This window comes from Rhinopithecus bieti, unplaced genomic scaffold (assembly GCF_001698545.2).
Source record: "Rhinopithecus bieti isolate Rb0 unplaced genomic scaffold, ASM169854v2 scaffold_14232, whole genome shotgun sequence".
NCBI classification, from domain to species: domain Eukaryota; kingdom Metazoa; phylum Chordata; class Mammalia; order Primates; family Cercopithecidae; genus Rhinopithecus; species Rhinopithecus bieti.
The window spans coordinates 2215140-2232751 of NW_016807906.1; the positions used below are offsets into that span (position 1 = coordinate 2215140).

General features: G+C 46.7%; 1 protein-coding gene across 1 annotated transcript in view; it reads left to right on the forward strand.

Moving 5' to 3' along the window:
- Window positions 1–491: 491 nt before the first annotated feature.
- The window catches only part of LOC108537030 (ras-responsive element-binding protein 1), a 125941-nt gene continuing 108820 nt past the window's right edge, over window positions 492–17612 (forward strand). The window contains exon 1 of the mRNA XM_017884147.1: window positions 492–769. The gene's annotated coding sequence lies outside the window, so the exon portion shown is untranslated. The remainder of the gene's footprint in view (window positions 770–17612) is intronic.

The window sequence follows — 17612 nt, forward strand, 5'->3', positions numbered from 1 at the left end:
TCGGGGCATCACGTGTCTCCCCGCCTCCGTTAAAATAGTGAAACAAACTGCGAAGTGATGGAAAGCCGGGGGCGGGGAGCCGCCCGCGGCGAGGGGCTGCAGGGGAGGGGGCGCGGTGGCCGAAGAAGGTGGCCTGCGAGCAAAGGGACGATTGGGATCGCGCTCAGTCGCGGCCTCCCGGACCCTTACCCTCGGGCAGCCCGGCCCTCCCATGGCCCGGGGCGCCTTGGGAGGGCGTAGGGCAAACCTGGGGCTGCGGTGGGGGGTGGGGAGGGGACTCCACCTCCATCCATCCCGGGATGGCAACTGCGGTCACCCTGCTAAAGTCGGGGCGGGGGCGGCGGTGGGGACAGGCGGGTACCGCGGTCCTCCCCCTCACCCCCCCCAGTCCGAGCGCCGCCGCCGCCGCCGCGGCCGCTCAGTAACACGTCCCCAGGAGACTCGCAGGAGCAACACGTGATGTGTCTACTTATCAGGGTGAGAGGGGGAGAGCGAGACTCCGAGCGTGCGGGCGAGGAAGCTGGGCGGGGGGCCGAGACGGGGGCCGGGACGACGGCTGGGGCGCTGGGGTCGCCAGCTCCTCGCCCACCTCCCTCCCTGTGGGAGAAGAGGAGGAGGGGAAGTGACTGCGGAGTTGATGAACTTTGCACATCCAGAAACGCCATTTTGATTCCTTTTCCGGAACAAGTTTGCATCTCTCCTCGGTCTCTCCCTGAAGCCCACCGGTCCCCAACGCATCATGCCTGGGAGCCAAGCGTCCTGCCCGGCCGTAAGTACGTGCCCCGGGTTCCGACTCGCGGTACTCCGGCGGCAGCGAGACGTCTGGGGCACAGCCGGAGCGACCTTTTAAAGAACTTTGGGGATGGGGAGGGTGAAGTCTGCAGAGCGCGTTGTACTTTTGAAACTCGGCGTGTCCAGCAGCCCGGGATCCGCACGCCCCACGCCGCGCAGCGTGCGCTCGGGCTGGCGGGGCGGCCAGGGATGAGCCGGGCAGCCCTCTCCCCTCGGGCTGCGCGCCGGGCCGTTCCTCCTCCTCCTCCTCCTCCCCTTCCTCCGCTCTTTTCCCTTTCCCGAGCCGCCGGCTCTGCCAACCAGCTCCCAGCGCGAGCCGCCGCAGCAACCCCGCCAGCAGGACCTGATGCGCATCCATATTAGCCGTCTGAGCGCAGGAATCCGGCCCGACCCGCGCCGCCGAGTTTATTTTTAACCAGCACCGCCGGGACTCGGATGGTGCGCGCACTGCCGGCCAGAAACATCTTCCCAGCGCTGCTCTCCATCTTCCGCCCTCTCTCCCTCGACATCCTCCCCCCCATGTGGGAGGGGAAACTTTTCTCCTACATACTTTCGAGTCCCTCTCGGGCCGGGAAGCGCGGAGATGACGGCGCCCGCTCTCCCGCCGCCGCCGTAAGGTATCCGGGGGTGCCGGCTTGGGGGTGTCTGCTCGGGGTGCTCGAGCGGGGGTGCCTGCTCGGGGCTGCTCGGTGGGAGCATCCGCCGCGCCCTGCTCTGCGGACTTTGATCCTCCCGGGCGGACGGCGCCGGCCGGGAGGGGGCCGCGGGCAGCCCCGCGCCCTCGCCGGTTCCCGGCTGGAGGTCGTGGTCACGCCGACCACTGCCCTGGGGGACCAGGGGAGGAGGGGACCGGGCCCGAGCCGTGCGGGAACGTATTGTTCCCTCGCCCTTCCATTGGCGGGGTGCGTGTTTTCGTGGGAGCCCTCGGTGTGGAGTTAGCCTGCCTCGCGGGCGGGGGAGGGGGTGGGGGGCTCGGCGCCGTCACGAGCACAGGAAGGAGGCCGGGAGCATCCGAGGCGGGGCCGGCCGCCGGGGCCCGCTCCACCGCCCAGCTGTGGAGCGCGCTCGGAAACTTTTGTCCGCCGCCCGCTGGACCAGTTTTTTGCGAGTTCTGGGGCTTCCCTTCCTCCTCCCATCACGGCCCCCAGCGTGTAGGTGGGTGGGGGGAGGGGGTCTGTTGCCCCCCCCCTTCCCTCACAAGCCTCGGGCCGGGCCCCCCGCGCCCCCTCCCCGCTCGCGGTCTCTTAGGAAACTGCGACCTTAATGGTTGCTAAGGAGCAGGGGAGGTCCTTCCCGTCGCCGACCCCCTCCCTGGGAAGCGGCGTGTTTTCTGGACCGGGCCAAGGGCGCGTCGAGGATGTGACCTGTTCCGCGGCCGCGCGTGAGTGCGGGGCGCGTCGGCCGAGCCCACGGGTCGGCGAGGCCGCCTTCCTCTCCGGGCGGGGCGGGGAGCTGGGGGACGCGGGGACCCCACGGGGTGCGGGCCCGGGCAGCTTGACAGGCGCCGCGTGCAGCTCGCGCCCCTCGGCCGCCGTGCATCCGTGATGGGTTATAAAAGAGGAGGAAAGTATTTCTCCTTGCTCAGCAGATTTGCCCTCTCTCGCTCCTTACTGGTTAGGAGATAGAACGTGAGCCCAGATCCAGACGAGCAGTTCACATTCCATTACGAAATTCTACACGGCTTCAGAGCCAGCAGCAGCACACATTCGGGGCACTTTGGAGGGGTTTTCGTCTTTTGAGGATGCTCCTGCTGCTGCTGCTTGTGATGGTGGTGGATGTGGAGACAGACAGAAGGGTGAATAAAAAAATATAATGTTTTGGTATGTTGAAAAACCTGTCCGGGGGTTTTCATTAGTAGAAAATTGAACCCTCTTAAGCGTTTAGATTTAAGCTTAGCTCTTTAAAAGCCAGTGGGAATAAAGTTTGTCTGTTGAATGGTGCTGCTGGAAATAGCGAGGAATTTCTGTCTTAAGAAGACTTGAAATGATTTCTGCAAAGGCAGAGTTGCTAGTGCATCCCCATTATTTTTGAGATTTTTTTTTCCCCTTTATATATGTAGTGGACCCTGCATATGTGCGAGTTGATTCTGAAATAAGTTTAATTGAAGTGGAGTGGGGAAAAAGAGAACTGCCAAGAAAAGAATGTGGTTTAGTTTTGTTTTTTCACACCCACGAAAATCATCCTTTAGATTTGGTGCTTTTTCAAGTAGGCAGGTATAGTTTCTAAGACATATTTCAACCCGGAAGTCTGAGTTAGAGGCCAAAGTGTTGGCTAAAACCTCTTTGAAAAACAAACGTTGAGTTCTGTACTACCTTCAAGAGTCCACAGAACTTTTGAAGGAATGGGTTCGAGCTACTCTACAAGTAATTTATACAAAGACGGATCACTAATTTTAGGGGTGGTGTGTGTGCGTGTGTCTGTATGGATGTGTTTACCTCTGCCCTTTGGAGGGAGCTTTCTGGGTACCCGCTGATGGGTCCTGCTTTGATGTGCTTTGAGCTTTGGTTACACTGATGAATTAAACATTTGAATGACTTTAATCAAGTTTTAAATGTGTTAAAAAAAAATACCTTTCCCCCATTTTTACAAAAGAAAGGGAGAGAAGAACTCTTTGATTTAGTTATTTGCTTAGCTTGTGCTCCATTTTAGGTTAATGAACTTGCATTGTCTTTGTCTTAAAAATACTGCTAAACTGGTTGCATTTTAGAATGTCTTGTTTTAAAAGAGGATTTGCTGGATGTGTAATACTCTTAAGAAATGCTGCTGATGCTTACTGTTACGTGAAATATCATTCTCTGGGTTTTTGTAGATACTGCTTTATTTCTCATCAGAAAATCAGACGCTAAGCTTTTATGGCAGACAAGTGTTTGTTATGTGGTGGGGAACATGCGTCTTATTGAGCTGGTACAGGTGGTGCATCCATTCCTAACTAGTTACATATTCCAACAAGCGACCTTTTGATTGAAGGGTTTTTTTAATTTCTTCAGGCAGACTCCCAAGGCCTTATTTGTATCCAACACAGGTACAACATGTTGAAGGAAGGAAAGAAACCTACACTTATTAGTCCAGCATCTGATCAACAGCAGTTTATTGGTTACCTGCTGTGTGCCAGGCACTGTACAGTGTAGCTGCCTTAGGTCGTTTTTGCTCTTCAATTTTGAGCTGTTGTGTTATTCCACTTCTGAGGTCAGTTTGGAAGTCTTTGCTTGCTATCTTATGCTCACTTGCTAACATCGTTTATCACCTTCAGCTAAGGAAATGTCCCAGTTAATGAAGTTTTAAAATGCTACCCTTTTAGGATTTTGCACGGCATAATTAATACAAATTTAACTCCTATAAAAATTGGTTAAATATATTCTTTGGAAACAGAAGTGAATTCTTTTGATGTTTCTATTCATTATCCTTCTGAAAAGTAGGTGGTGCTTAGAAGGTCATAGGATAAGGGTTGCTAAGCAGCTAAACAGAAGGATGCTAAAATTAACCAAAGCATTTTTGAAAGGGAATCCTTCCCTGTTTTACATTATTTACTGGGTTTAATTAATTTCTGAATCTTCTGTGTCCTTTGACCTGGGAAGGTAGGATGTTAAAGTTTGTTTTGGTTTTGTTACTGTATTTAAATAATCTCTTTCTTTTGTAAGTGTCTTTAATTGAAGTTCAGTACTCTATGACCAGCCTTGTGGTGTTGGATGGCAATTTGTCTGGTGGACTTCTTGATTATTGTCAATGTGTTCAGGTTGAACCTTCCTGAGGGTTTGTGTGTATAGTACCCTCTTATTTCTAGTAATAATAACTGATTCCTTGGTTTGTTTTGGAAAGTCTACATAATCCATAAAGTTATGTCTTTCTTTTATTCCACATCAAACAGATTTGTATTCAAAGATAGAAATGCAATTTAGTATCAATACAAAGTACGCAATGTAGTCTGTCCTGATAAGGGGACAATAGCTTTCTTTCCCCCTTTACTGAGATTATCATTCCCTTAGATTAGGTTTTGATAGGGCTCCTCCTCCATTTCATTCCACCTCCCTGGTACAGCTTATTCCGCCCAGTTCATGGATATCTTTTTAAAAATAATTATGTTAGGTTCAGAGTATCTTTGGAAGGACTGGCCAAATGTTAGAAAACAAAATAGGTATGATGTATATTACATTTCTGCCATAAGTATGTTCAAGTATCTTGAAGTTTTTCAGTGAGATAAAATGGTTGAAATCTAATTGAAACCATGATTCGTAATTATCATCTCTTGGCTGAATGGTAAGCCTGTTGTAAGCCAAAAGTTTCCCTGCTTCAAGGTTAATTTGTGTACATCTGACCTATTGAACAGGCAGTGTTGAGTCATATTTTTTATATCCAAATATGATTAAGAAGTTGATAAATGAATTTTCTTTCTGTTTCTTTTCTCTCTTTCTTTCCTGATTTAGGGAGTGATTTTTGAGTAGAAGTAGCCATGGCACTTTTCAAAGAGCAAGGGTCAGACAGTGATTTCCACACGGGGGTGAGGGTTGCAGGGACCTCGCCTTATATCAGAGGGAAAAGGTACACTATATGAAACCCAGAGGAAGCATACGGTGTGCTCTCTGAAATGCATCACTTCGTTTTAATTTCCCCCACTCCCGTAGAAGGCAGAAGACAGAAAAGAAGACTGCTGCTGTTTTCATTACTACGGAGGTAAAAGAATGAGAAAGGTGGAGAGGGGTTTTTCCTTTTATGTTAGCAGTCCTGTCTGCAGTGTCATCGACTGTGCTCCACTCACTTTCTCTTGTCATGTTCCCTGGTGTTCATCGTGGTCTGAACTGCAGCCGAGTGTAGCTGGGGATTGCACTCTGCCGTTGGCAGTGGCAGATTGGGGTGAAGCGGATGGGGAGGAGGAGACTGGGAGTGACGGGTGCATCTTGCTTTTGGTGGGACTTCAAGGGTATTGAAGTTAGCCAGCCTGCTCACCAGTAAAGGTGGCTGCCTGTGAATAGGTGCTTCAGACAAAAGCAGTGGGAGAGGGTGGAGACTGTTTGTTCAGTGTGATTCAAGCAAGTAATGCTAAGAGAATTCGAAAACCTCTGTGAAGTCCCGGGACTGGGCACTGACTGCTCCTGCAGGGATTCACCTGAGGGCTTGCAGACATCATGAGGGTGGGTGGAGAAAGAGAATGAAAACCCCCACAGGCATTGTCAGACAGCCAGACTGAAGAGAAAACGTCTCAGTGGGGGTAATTAGATAAAGCTTTTAAATGCTCTATTTGTTTTTCCCTAGCTTGCTTGGTATTTCATCTCTTTTTCACTCTTTTCAGAGACTATAGGATAGGATTGTTATAAAAGTGTGTGATACTTCTGGTGGTTTAATCCCTTCAAAAGTTTTCTTTTTCATTCAGATATGCCTTCTAGGGCTTAGTTAATTTCACCCTGCTTTTGTGGAGGCCTTTAGCAAAGATTCCATGTTTATGCTTAGAGGAACACTAAGAGTTGGGTGGGTATGTTGACCCATTTTACAGCTGCGCTGTGGTCCACCCAGGGACTGATAATAAATCAAACTTGGAACCCAGAACTCCTAACTCCAGCCTAGCCCTGTAGAACAGCTGCTTTTCAGAGTCAGCTTGACCTCAAGAGGACTTAGCAGCATTAAATATATACTGCCTATTTATCTCCACGTGTGTGGTGTGTGTGTGTTTTAAATAAGACTAGATCCTTTTCAAAATAAACCCAATTGAGTTTGAAAGTATAAGGAAATTTTAAAAAGCACTCTTGCTCTTGGTAGCAGTTCTGTTGATGAACGTGATGATACGCATCTTTTTAGTAGCCTTTCTACCTCATGAGATTGTTGTAAGAATAAATTAACGTTCCAGAAAGTCAAAATGTATAAATGGAAGAAAGTGGTATATTTTGAGCTCAGGAAGCTTTGTGGGTATCCATTCTGGATTTCCTTTCCAGAATTTTGCACACCTCCATTACCTTAGTCAAATTTTGCCTAGGAGTCTATGTTCAAATTGGGGAAACGCAGCACTTTTTGTTTTTAGTGCTGGGAGACTAACAGAACTAGCAAACTTCTTAGTGTGGTTCACTTAGGTGAGGCAGAGTCTCACTCTCACCCAGGATGGAGTACAGTGGCACAATCTCGGCTGTCTGCAACTCCACCTCCAGGGTTCAAGTGATTCTCCTGCCTCAGTCTCCTGAGCAGGTGGGACTACAGGCACACACCACCAAGCCCAGCTAACTTTTGTATTTTTAGTAGCGACAGGGTTTCACCATGTTGATCAGGCTGAGGGATGAGTTTTAAGGAAAAAGCAGATGATAAGCTTGGGGCTTACTCTTTGAAGCAGTGGTTCTCAACCTGGTGGTTTTGCCCCCAGGAGACTTTTGGCAATGTCTGGAGACATTTTTGTTTTTGGGGAGGAGGGTGGCAGGGGTGAGTTGCTACTGGCCTTTAGTACATAGACCCCAGAGATGCTGCTCCACATCTTAGAGTGCACAGAACACCCCCCATATGTCAGCAGAGCTGAGGTTGAGAAAGCCTGCTTGAAAGGTACGGTAGTCGTGGCCTGGGTCTCATCTCCAAGTCCACCGGGTGCACTCCCTGTATTGCATGTGATATATTTATAAATCTGAAATTCCGTAAAGCAAGTAAGCTCTTATTTGTATCTGAGGTACCATGGTTGGCAAGTTCTAATTTTCACAGAAAATTTGGGGTTGAGGAGAACATTAAGTGGCATTAAATGTATTTGAAAACCCCATAGTAAATGAAAATTCTAGAAGTCATCTGCTTCTAAAACAAAACATATTCATTGGCTCTGTGAAGCTGTTCTGGTAGATGGCTCAGCTTTCCCAGGCACCTCTTCAGGTATTTGGGAAACTTGCTCTGGTGCTGTCATCTGTAGCCTCCTTCATGCTCTAAGGTATGTGGAGTATACTTTTTTTTTTTAAATGTGTTTGAACTAGCCCTTACTTGCTTGACAGTTAATGTTTTTGCATTCGTAGTCTCCTGTATTTTATTTTCTCAAGTTTTTGCAAAATTCTTACATAACCGTCTGCCCTTGTTATAGGGCAGTGTTTCTAAGCCAGGTCCTCTGTCCATACATCTCCTCTTGAGAGGGTGGATGGCTGCCAGCTGCTGTGGTTGGGAGGGATAGGAAGGGAATAAGGGGATGCAGGGTAGGAAGCAGTGATTATTTTTATGTTAAGGGACTCCAGGCCTCAGACCAGAAATGTCTAATATAGTGACAGGAGTGATCTTTTAGCCAACAAGTGCTACTGATCTGACCCTTGGCCTTCCCCCCCCACCCCCTCCAGTCTGTCACACAGACAGGAGGTGAGGAAACCATGGAGGGGAGAAGAAAACAGGGAGACAGAGATTGAATTCCAGAGCAGGAAGGGCTGCCAGTGGTAGGTAGAGTCACCCCTAGAGTGGCCTGGGCTCCCACTTAACTTTATAGACATGTGCAATACTTGAAGATAGCTCTTTTTACATCTTAAACCAGCAGTTAGTCAGTGTCCCGTTGGTATCAGTCGTACTGATGGTGCTCAGGGCCATTGCTCTGCAGCCACCTTTGCAGTTCCATACCTGGTAATAAGTCCTGTTCCTGCAGAACGCCCCTGCATTCTGGTGCTTTTCTGTCTTCTCCTCTAACCTGTAAACTGCCAACTCCCAACTCTGTATCTCCATTTACAACTAACTTGTCCTAAGCTTGAACCTTCTGTCACCCTGATCACCCTGCAAGTACCTTACCCTGCAGGTACTTGTAAAAATGAAATCCTCTCCCTTCCTTCTGGAAGGTGATCACCATCCACCCAGCCTTCTAGTCCAGGAGGCTTACTGCTGTCCTGAGGCTTGTCTCTCCTGCCCCAATATTCTGTCAGTCACCAGGCCCTCTGCAAAACCACACTCCAGTCTGGCCCTGGCATTGACTGTTGTGTCGTTTCTGACCTAAGGCCCTCATCAAGTCACAAATGCCTCCCAAGTTAATTTCCTGCCACCAGTTTCTCCCTACTGCAGTTCATCCTCCACTCTGCTGCCAGAATCATCAAAACTAAAGCTGTGCGTGGTGTTTGCAGGCTTAAAAACATCTCTTGGCTTTCTGTTGTCTACAGGAAGAAATCCAAACTCCTTAACTTGGCATACAAGGAATTTTGCTTCCAAGCCGAATTTCTAGTCTCAGCTCTTGTCACTCTCTTCTGCCGCGCTGCCACACTGAATTGATTCTTACTGCTTCCTGTTGCCTGGATTGTTCATTCTGTTGCGTCCCCATCCCCTTCCTTCAGCAATAAAGATTTCATACTCTTTTTTCAAGACCCAGCTTAAATACTACCTCTTGTACGGAGAATTAGCTTTTCTGTTGTGAATAACTTTTACCCCCATCTGTCAAGTCTTGTCTGTTTTAATTTATCTGTTAACATGTTTCTCTCACTTCAAGAATATTTTTCCATCTCCTGTACCTAGAACGATTGCATAGTTGGTGCTCACTCACCACTCTGTGTTGATTTCTGATACAAAAATGAGAGTTTTTGAAGATTTTGGAGAATAGCCACATGTAATTTGGAAGCTAAGGCCTAAATAGTGCTACAAATTCAGTGAAGGAAATGGGCATGACTAAAGATTTCAGCATACCTGTCATGCAGAAGGTGGTGCTAGGTGGGAAATAATTAAGTGCTTTGGTGGGAAAGAATTTTGAATTACAGAAATTCTAAAATAAAAGTTGGCTCAGCTTAACGTAAAAGTGAAAAAAACTCCTTGTTAATGCCTGGTTGCGCTAAAAGCTGTCACACTGGGGACTTTACTAATTATAACCATTTTTCATGGCTCTTGATTTGAAGTTTACATTAAATAGGAGAGATGGGCACACAGATCAAAGACCAAAATAATTTCAGCGCTCCAATGTGTGGGCCCATTTTCTCTGCTTAGTTAGAGTTTTGTTTCATTAGTGGTATAAGTTAATAGGAGTGTTGGTCTGTGTATAATTTAACTTCTCTTTTTTCCGTTACTCCTAGGATTTAAAACAGAATACCAAGCCAGAAACCTACAGGGTATAAATCTTGCTTTATGTGTTTGTATGTGTGTGTGTATGTGCAATATACACATGTGATAATAGTTGATTTTAGATCATATTTATAAAAAATCACTTTCACTGCTTTAGGGGAGCTTCCTTTATTCTGACACTTCATTATAAAAAAAAAAAAGTTTCTCTGAATATACCAAATCAAAATCTTAATTTCTCATAAAAGAGGTAGATATGTCTTCACAAATAGGGGAGATAACCAGGAAGATGGGGTGGGTGTTCTGAAACACAAAGGTGAACCATGTGAATAGGTTTTCTGGGTTTTTTTTTTGAGATGAAGTGTTTCACTCTTGTTACCCAGGCTGGAGTGCAGTGGTGCCGTCTCGGCTCACTGCAACCTCTACCTCCCAGGTTCAAGTGATTCTCTCCCAAGTAGCTGGGATTACAGGCGCCTACCATGACGCCTGGCTAATTTTTGTATTTTTTTTTAGTAGAGATGGGGTTTTACCATGTTGGCCAGGCTGGTCTGGAACTCTTGACCTCAGGTGATCTGCCTGCCTCGGACTCCCAAAGTGCTGGGATTACAGGCGTGAGTCACCGCACACCGCTAGGTTTCCTTTTTAAACAGTGGTTTTTTTTTTTTGGAGACAGGGTCTCTCTCTGTTGCTCAGGCTGGTCTCAAATTCCTAAACTCCTGGGATCAAGCAGTCCTTCTACCTTAGCCTCCCAAAGTGTTGAGATTACAGGTATGAGCCACTGCACCTGACATGAATTTTAAAAAGCAAAAACAAAAAAAAGACATAGTGTGTGGAAGTTCTTGGTATTTTTTATACAAGGTGAAATCCTGGTTGATTAAAAATACGTTACTGTAAATATTTTTTAATAAGCGCTTACCTGCTAACTAGAGTTTAGGCTCAGATCTGGCAGATACATTCAAATATAATATTCTAACATAGTTTTATTTATCAAGAGGCTTGTATGTTTTCCTCTCCAATACAGAAAATTTTTTTTTTTTTTTGAGACAGAGTCTTGCACTATCTCCCAGGCTGGAGTCCAGGGGTGGAATCTCAGCTCACTACAACCTCCACTTCTTGGATTCAAGCGGTTCTCCCGTCTCAGCCTCCTGAGTAGCTGGGATTACAGGCGCATGCCACCACACCTGGCTAATTTTTGTATTTTTAGTAGTAACGAGGTTTCACTATGTTGGCCAGGCTGGTCTCAAACTCCCAACCTCAAGTGATCTGCCCGCCTTGGCCTTCCAAAGTGCTGGGATTACAGGTGTGAGCCACTGCTCCCAGCCCAGAAAATAGATTATTTTAAAGTCAGTTTTTCTTTTGCTTTAGGAATTTTAAATGTTTTGGAGGATAATTTTATAAAACTAGTGAACATCTCAAACAGGTTTTCTATGACTTGGTTAGTTAAATCTGTATGTATTTGGCTGAAGTGTTCTACTTAAAAGTTTAAAACCAAGTATAATTTAAAGGAGGCTTAACATGCATGTCTCTGAATTTGATTGTATTTAAATCATGAAAATAAGGTTTCTGAGAACCATTTGTTCAGAAACTTAAGAAGGCTTCACAACCTCCTGTCCTGAAGTGTGATTCAGTATCAGAATTAGCCTCCTTTTGGAAACAGGCACTTTTCTACCACCAAATTTTCCAATCCCATGGTGTTTTTTAATTTTTTAAATTTTTTTTATTATTAGAGACAGGGTTTCACCATGTTAGCCAGGCTGGTCTCGAACTGCTGACCTCAGTTGGTCCACCCACCTCGCCTCCCAAAGTGATGGGATTACAGGTGTGAGCCACAGCGCCTGGCCTCCCATGGTGTTATTTTTTTTTTTTTTAACACAGGTTTTTATGGATTCAATACGTATTTGAATATCCACTATGCAAGGCTACTGTGTTAAGCACCAAGCTTACTGATATGGGAAAAATAGTTGAAAGCCTCATAGAGGATATATTGCATCGAAAGAAATGGCGGGCATGGTGGTTCACACCTGTAATCCGAATCACGAGCCCGGCTAATATGGTGAAACACCATCTCTACTAAAAACAAAAATTAGCCGAGCATGGTGGCAGGCATCTGTAATCCCAGCTGCTCAGGAGGCTGAGTCAGGAGAATCACTTGAACCCTGGAGGCAGAGGTTGCAGTGAGCTGAGATCATGCTACTGCGTTACAGCCTGGGTGACAGAGTGAGACTCCATTTCAAAAAAGAAAATAAAGAGACATGTTCAGAAACTAAGAAGTCATTTTTATACTTGTGCTACGTGCTACCAGTTAATCGTATTGGTCTTTGTGTGTATGGGAGGAGTGAAAGATGCTGGGAGGCCGGTCAAGGAAGGCACCTTGTGGAAGTGACATTTGAGCTAATATCTGAATAGCTTGTACAAAGACCCTGAGGTTGGAGAGAGGTGTGTGTCCAGGGAAATGAGAGAAGCACAGTGTTTGGAGGAAGACAAGACACAGAACCAGTGAATTACAGGGATGGTGCGGTAGATAAGGGCTAGAGCAGGCTGCTAGGAACTCTGGGAAGCTACGAAAAGTGTTAGGCCAGATTAGCATGATGAGATTTGCATTTTTAAAGATTATTCCTACCCAGAGTTGAGAAAGACCTGGCTAGAAGGAAGCAACTGTTTACCTTCTGTTTGAAAGAATGTCAGTTAGAATGCCAGTTTTTGAAACTTTGAAAACCGGTGGTGGCAGTAGAAAAAGGGAGCTTAAAAGGATTTGATAAAGGTTTAAGAGGTGGGAGGGGCTTGGTGATGAGGCAGGGTCGCGGAAGGGAGACAAGACTTCCTGGTCTCTAGCTTTTGCAACTGAGTGAATGATGATGCCTCTGACAGTGAAACGCTGGATTAATCAAGGTTTATGAACAAGGTGTGTTCTCTACCTTTTAAAGAGCTACATTTATGTCCGCCCCCCCCCCCCCGCTTTTTTTTTTTTTTTTTTCCAGCTATTTCTTTACTTGCACTGTGTTTTAGTTGATGAAAAATTATGTGCCTAGGCCGGGCGTGGTGGCTCATGCCTCTAATCCCAGCACTTTGGGAGGCCGAGCCATGCAGATCACTTGAGGTTGGGACTTTGAGACTGGCCTGGACAACAAGGTAAAAAACCCTGTCTCCACAAAAAAATACAAGACTTAGCCAGGCGTGATGGTACACACCCATAGTCCCAGCTACTCAGGAGACTGAGGTGGGAGGATCACTTGAACCCAGGAGATTGAGGCTGCAGTGAGCCGTGAGTGCATCACTGCATTCCAGTGTGCGCAACAGGGTGAGACCCCTTCTCAAAAAGAAAAAAAAGTGCATGGTATGGATGAAGCATGAATAGTACTTATGTAACAGTGAGAAACAGATGTTATGTTCTTACTAATGGGAAAAAAAAATGGCTGCCTCCTATTCTATTCTCTTTCTTTTCTTCTTTTAATTTCCTGATGCTAAAAGGAACAGGAAAATTTCTTGTAGATGGTCTGAGCTTTTAAATTATTTTAGATGAGATGTACACCTAAATTTTTGTTTGTTTGTTTGTTTGTTTGAGACAAGGCCTTGCTCTGTCAACAGGGTGGAGTGCAGTGATGTGATCACGGTTCACTAGAGCCTTGACCTCCTGGGCTCAAGCGATCCTCCCATCTCAGCCTCTTGAGTAGCTGGGACTACAGGCGTGCGCCACCATGCCTGGCTAATTTTTTTTTTTGAGACAGCCTTGTTCTGTTACCCAGGCTAGAGTGCAGTGGCACGATCTTGGCTCACCGCAGCCTCTGCCTCTTGGGTTCAAGTGATTCTCCCTCCTGCCTCAGCCTCTCGAGTAGCTGGGATTACAGGCGCCTGCCACCATGCCTGGCTAATTTTTGTATTTTTAGTAGAGATGGGGTTTCACCGTGTTGGCCAGGCTGGTCTCGAAGTCCCAACATCAGGTGATCCACCCACCTCAGCCTCCCAAAGTGTTGGGATTATAGGTGTGAGTCACTGGGCCTGGCCAATTTTTGTATTTTTTGTAAAGACAGGATTTTACTACGTTGCCCAGGCTGATATTGAACTCCTGGGCTCGAGTGATCTACCCACCTCGGCCTTCCAAAATGTTGGGATTACAGGTGTGAGCTACCACATCCTGCCTAGACCTAAATCTTAAAAGCACTGAAGTTTGTTTTAGCGATGCTTTATCTGTTTGACTTCAGTACAGGGTTCATGGGAAGAACCTTTGGGTAGAGACCAAGCTAGGACTCTCACAGTGGCTCAAGCCTTTTACTTAGGAGCATCAGAACTCTTTTCATCACCTGATTTTCCAACTTATTTCTTAGTTGGAACCACATACTGTACCTCAGTGGTCACCCGATGTCCTTAATATATTAGAGTTACATTAGTATTTTGCTTGACCTGTAATCTGTGTGAAAACATAGTTCATTCAGTCAACACTTGTCGTGTATCTAACGCGTTGGGCCCTCCACTAGATCTGTGGGTGCCAAAGGAGAAGATTTATTTGAGCCCTTTCACAAGAAGTGGAACTTGTCCCCATGGAGTGATTGTCTAGCTGGTATTTAAATACCTCTGGTGATGGCTGACTTGCTCCCTACCCCCAGTCAGTCCTTTGGTTTCTATTACGTTAATTAACCTTTTTTTTTTTTTTAATGGCAAACAAAATCTTTTTGGAACAAAACCAACAGTGACATGTTTTCCACTGAGTTGGTACACACTAGAAGCTGGAGTGCAGGTGTGCTGCCCTGCTTTATGCAACACAGGCAGGGTGCAATCTGACCCTGAAACTTCTATCAAGGTGTGCTCCGGCCGCTCAGCAAGTGGCTGTCTCCTATTTAAGATTTCTGCTTCCCGAGGGAAGGTGCCTGCCTCAGTTGGGCCACCAGCCTTTAAGATGGTCTCGCGTGAAGGTCTTATTGGGCTCCCATTTTGGGTAATGCTTTTCTCTAATGTCATCAAATAACTCATCAAAACCTCAGGTGAGCATGCTCCAAGGAAGCTTCTCTTTTATGAGATATCAACCCTGATGGATATAACCTGAACATTCCTTTGAGCCCCATGTAGTGTTCTCCTATATTGAGGAGAATGTGAATTTCCATCTGTCTCTCTCTTTTTACTTTTTTTCTTTTTGAGACAGAGTCTCGCTGTCTCCCAGGCTGGAGTGCAGTGGCGCCATCTCGGCTCACTGCAAGCTTTGCCTCCCAGGTTCACGCCATTCTCCTGCCTCCGCCTCCCGAGTGGCTGGGACTACTGGTGCCCGCCAGCACGCCCGGCTAATTTTTTAATTTTTTTTTTTTTTTTTGAGGCGGAGTCTCGCTCTGTCGCCCGGGCTGGAGTGCAGTGGCGCAATCTCGGCTCACTGCAAGCTCCGCCTCCCGGGTTCACGCCATTCTCCTGCCTCAGCCTCCCTAGTAGCTGGGACTACAGGTGCCCGCCACCACGCCTGGATAATTTTTTGTATTTTTAGTAGAGATGGAGTTTCACCGTGTTAGCCAGGATGGTCTTGATCTCCTGACCTCGTGATCCACCCGCCTCGGCCTCCCAAAGTGCTGGGATTACAGGTGTGAGCCACTGCGCCCGGCCTCATGTGATATGTCTTAAGGGTATCTGTGATATGTCCTTTGTGTACCCAAAGGTCTGTCATCTTGCTAAGAATGTGGTATTGGGATACATGATGTAAAAATTACTTTTTCCTTACGAAAGTGGACACTCTGCTTTTGAAAGAGAGTGTATGGGTGTTTGGTCCTGTTGCGGCAGTAAGCTCTGGGACCCGGGTGGTCACCCATCTGAGAGTTTTCTCGTTGATTTTACTTTTTGTTTAAGCAGCTCTTGATGTAGATGTAGCAAACATGGTGGCCTGTGTGTTCTGAGGCTTGCTTTATGCCTTTGTCCCTCCATTCTGCCCTGGAGAGTAGATGCTGTGTGGTCATGTGTTCCTTTTGTGGTGTGCTCAAGAAAAGGCGGGGAGTATATGTGTATTGGGGAGGTGGTGTGGTTAGCACTGGCCAAATTATTATATTTAGAGATCATGATTTATTTCATTGTTACCTTTGCAGGAAATGGAATTTTGGAAAGGCTCATTTGGCCAGCTTGTCTCTAGAAGTCTCATGGTAGCTAGCATTGCCTCTTGTGTCTCTTCAGGAAACAGAGTACACAGAAATCCAGTCCTAAACACCAGAAACTGCAAGTGGTTATATTACAAATTAATCTGTCTAGAGTACTTTTAAATAAGTTCAACCCCCAGCATTCAAGTAATAGACCACCTTTGGTGAAAAACATCCCAGGGCCAGGCCTGCCTGTATTTGCTTTGAATCAGATAAACCAGAAGTTAGGCATTTCAGTTTCTCTTCTGCCCATGCTGGATTACTCCATAGGACTCCATTCTGACATGTCAACAATCTAAAGTTATAATTTAGTTTTCACCCTTTGTTGGTTGTTAGGCTTTTCATGTAGAAATACTCCCAGCATGATGGCAGTAGGAGCAGTAGTCATAAGATCTAACATTTATTGAGCCTGTACTAGTTACCAGCGGCCTAAATTCTTTTCCTGCATCATCTCATTCATTCATCACAACAGTTCTTTGACCCCATGATGTAGATGCAATTGTTATTGACCCCATGATGTAGATTCAGATGAGGAAATTGAGACCCAGAGAAGCAGCTAGCTAGTAGGGCTCAAGCTGTGAAGTGTGACTCTGAGCTGTGCTGCTGACCTCTGGCAGACTACCTGTCACAGGGACATGATCCATTCACCAAACAAGAACTCACTGAAAACCTACTGTGTGCAGCACCTTCCTTGTGAGGCACATCAAGGGGAAAACTGTCCTGGCTTGTGGAAACAGCAGATTACAGCTTACCAGTGGAACAGCTTATTCTAGCCGGTATTTGACAACATAAGCTAGATCTTCACTTCTGTGATGGTCAGGAGGGAGACTCAGTGTTTTGTGGAAGTGAGGGGTTTGCAAAGGTGGTGTTAGTACACAAACCAACTGACTGGGATTTGGGAGCCCTTATGGAAGGGAGGTCAACAAGACACTAAAGCAGAAGACTGTCAGGGAAAGACCTGGTGGAGAGGTAGGGTGAAACACTGGACAAATCCTGCCCAGTATGGAATTGTCACCCTGTTCCCCTTGGAAAGGTTAGAGTGTAGACCAGAGATGATCTTTGCATGGTGGGAGATGTCCCAGAAGTGGAAGAGTGGGGGCTTCAATTCCAGGCTTCTGCTAGTCCTCCATGTGGTTAATGGTGGTGGGGGGGGGGGGGGGCCCTCCTGTCTCTTGAAACCTTTCATGTGGGCACCACTTTTAACCTCCCTGAAAGTACTCAGCCCTGTTTCAGACTCATAGGTTGCCCTCTTTTGAAGAGACTCTAAGCTCTGTAAGCATTTGGGAATTTAGTTTTGCGTTGGGTAGGGCCAGTGCCTTGAGAACAGGTTTATTGTTGTTTTATAATAGTTTATTATTTTATGTAATATGGAAACTCAAGGTTTTGCCTCAAAACTGGTATTGGGGTGATTCTAAGAGGCCCAGTGACATGTGGCACTACTCAAGTGTGATCGCCTCTGGGAGGTGTTGTTTCTTTGTTTTGCTTTTCAAGCAGGAAGAACTGTGTGGACTGGAGGGCAATGAGAGGAGCCTGTTCTGTCTCTTAGAGTGTGTTTGGGATGGGGATCCCCAGTGTGCCTTGCTCCTTTGTGAGGGCATCAGAGCAAGTTATGGAACTGGCAGATCTTGAATTACGATAAGTACCTCAAGGTCTGTTTCCTGCTTCTTCCTGTCTGCGGAGAAGGACTGTTTCTTTTTGTTTGTTTGTTTGTTTTGAGATAGAGTCTTGCTCTGTCGCCCAAGCTGGCGTGCAGTGGCACGA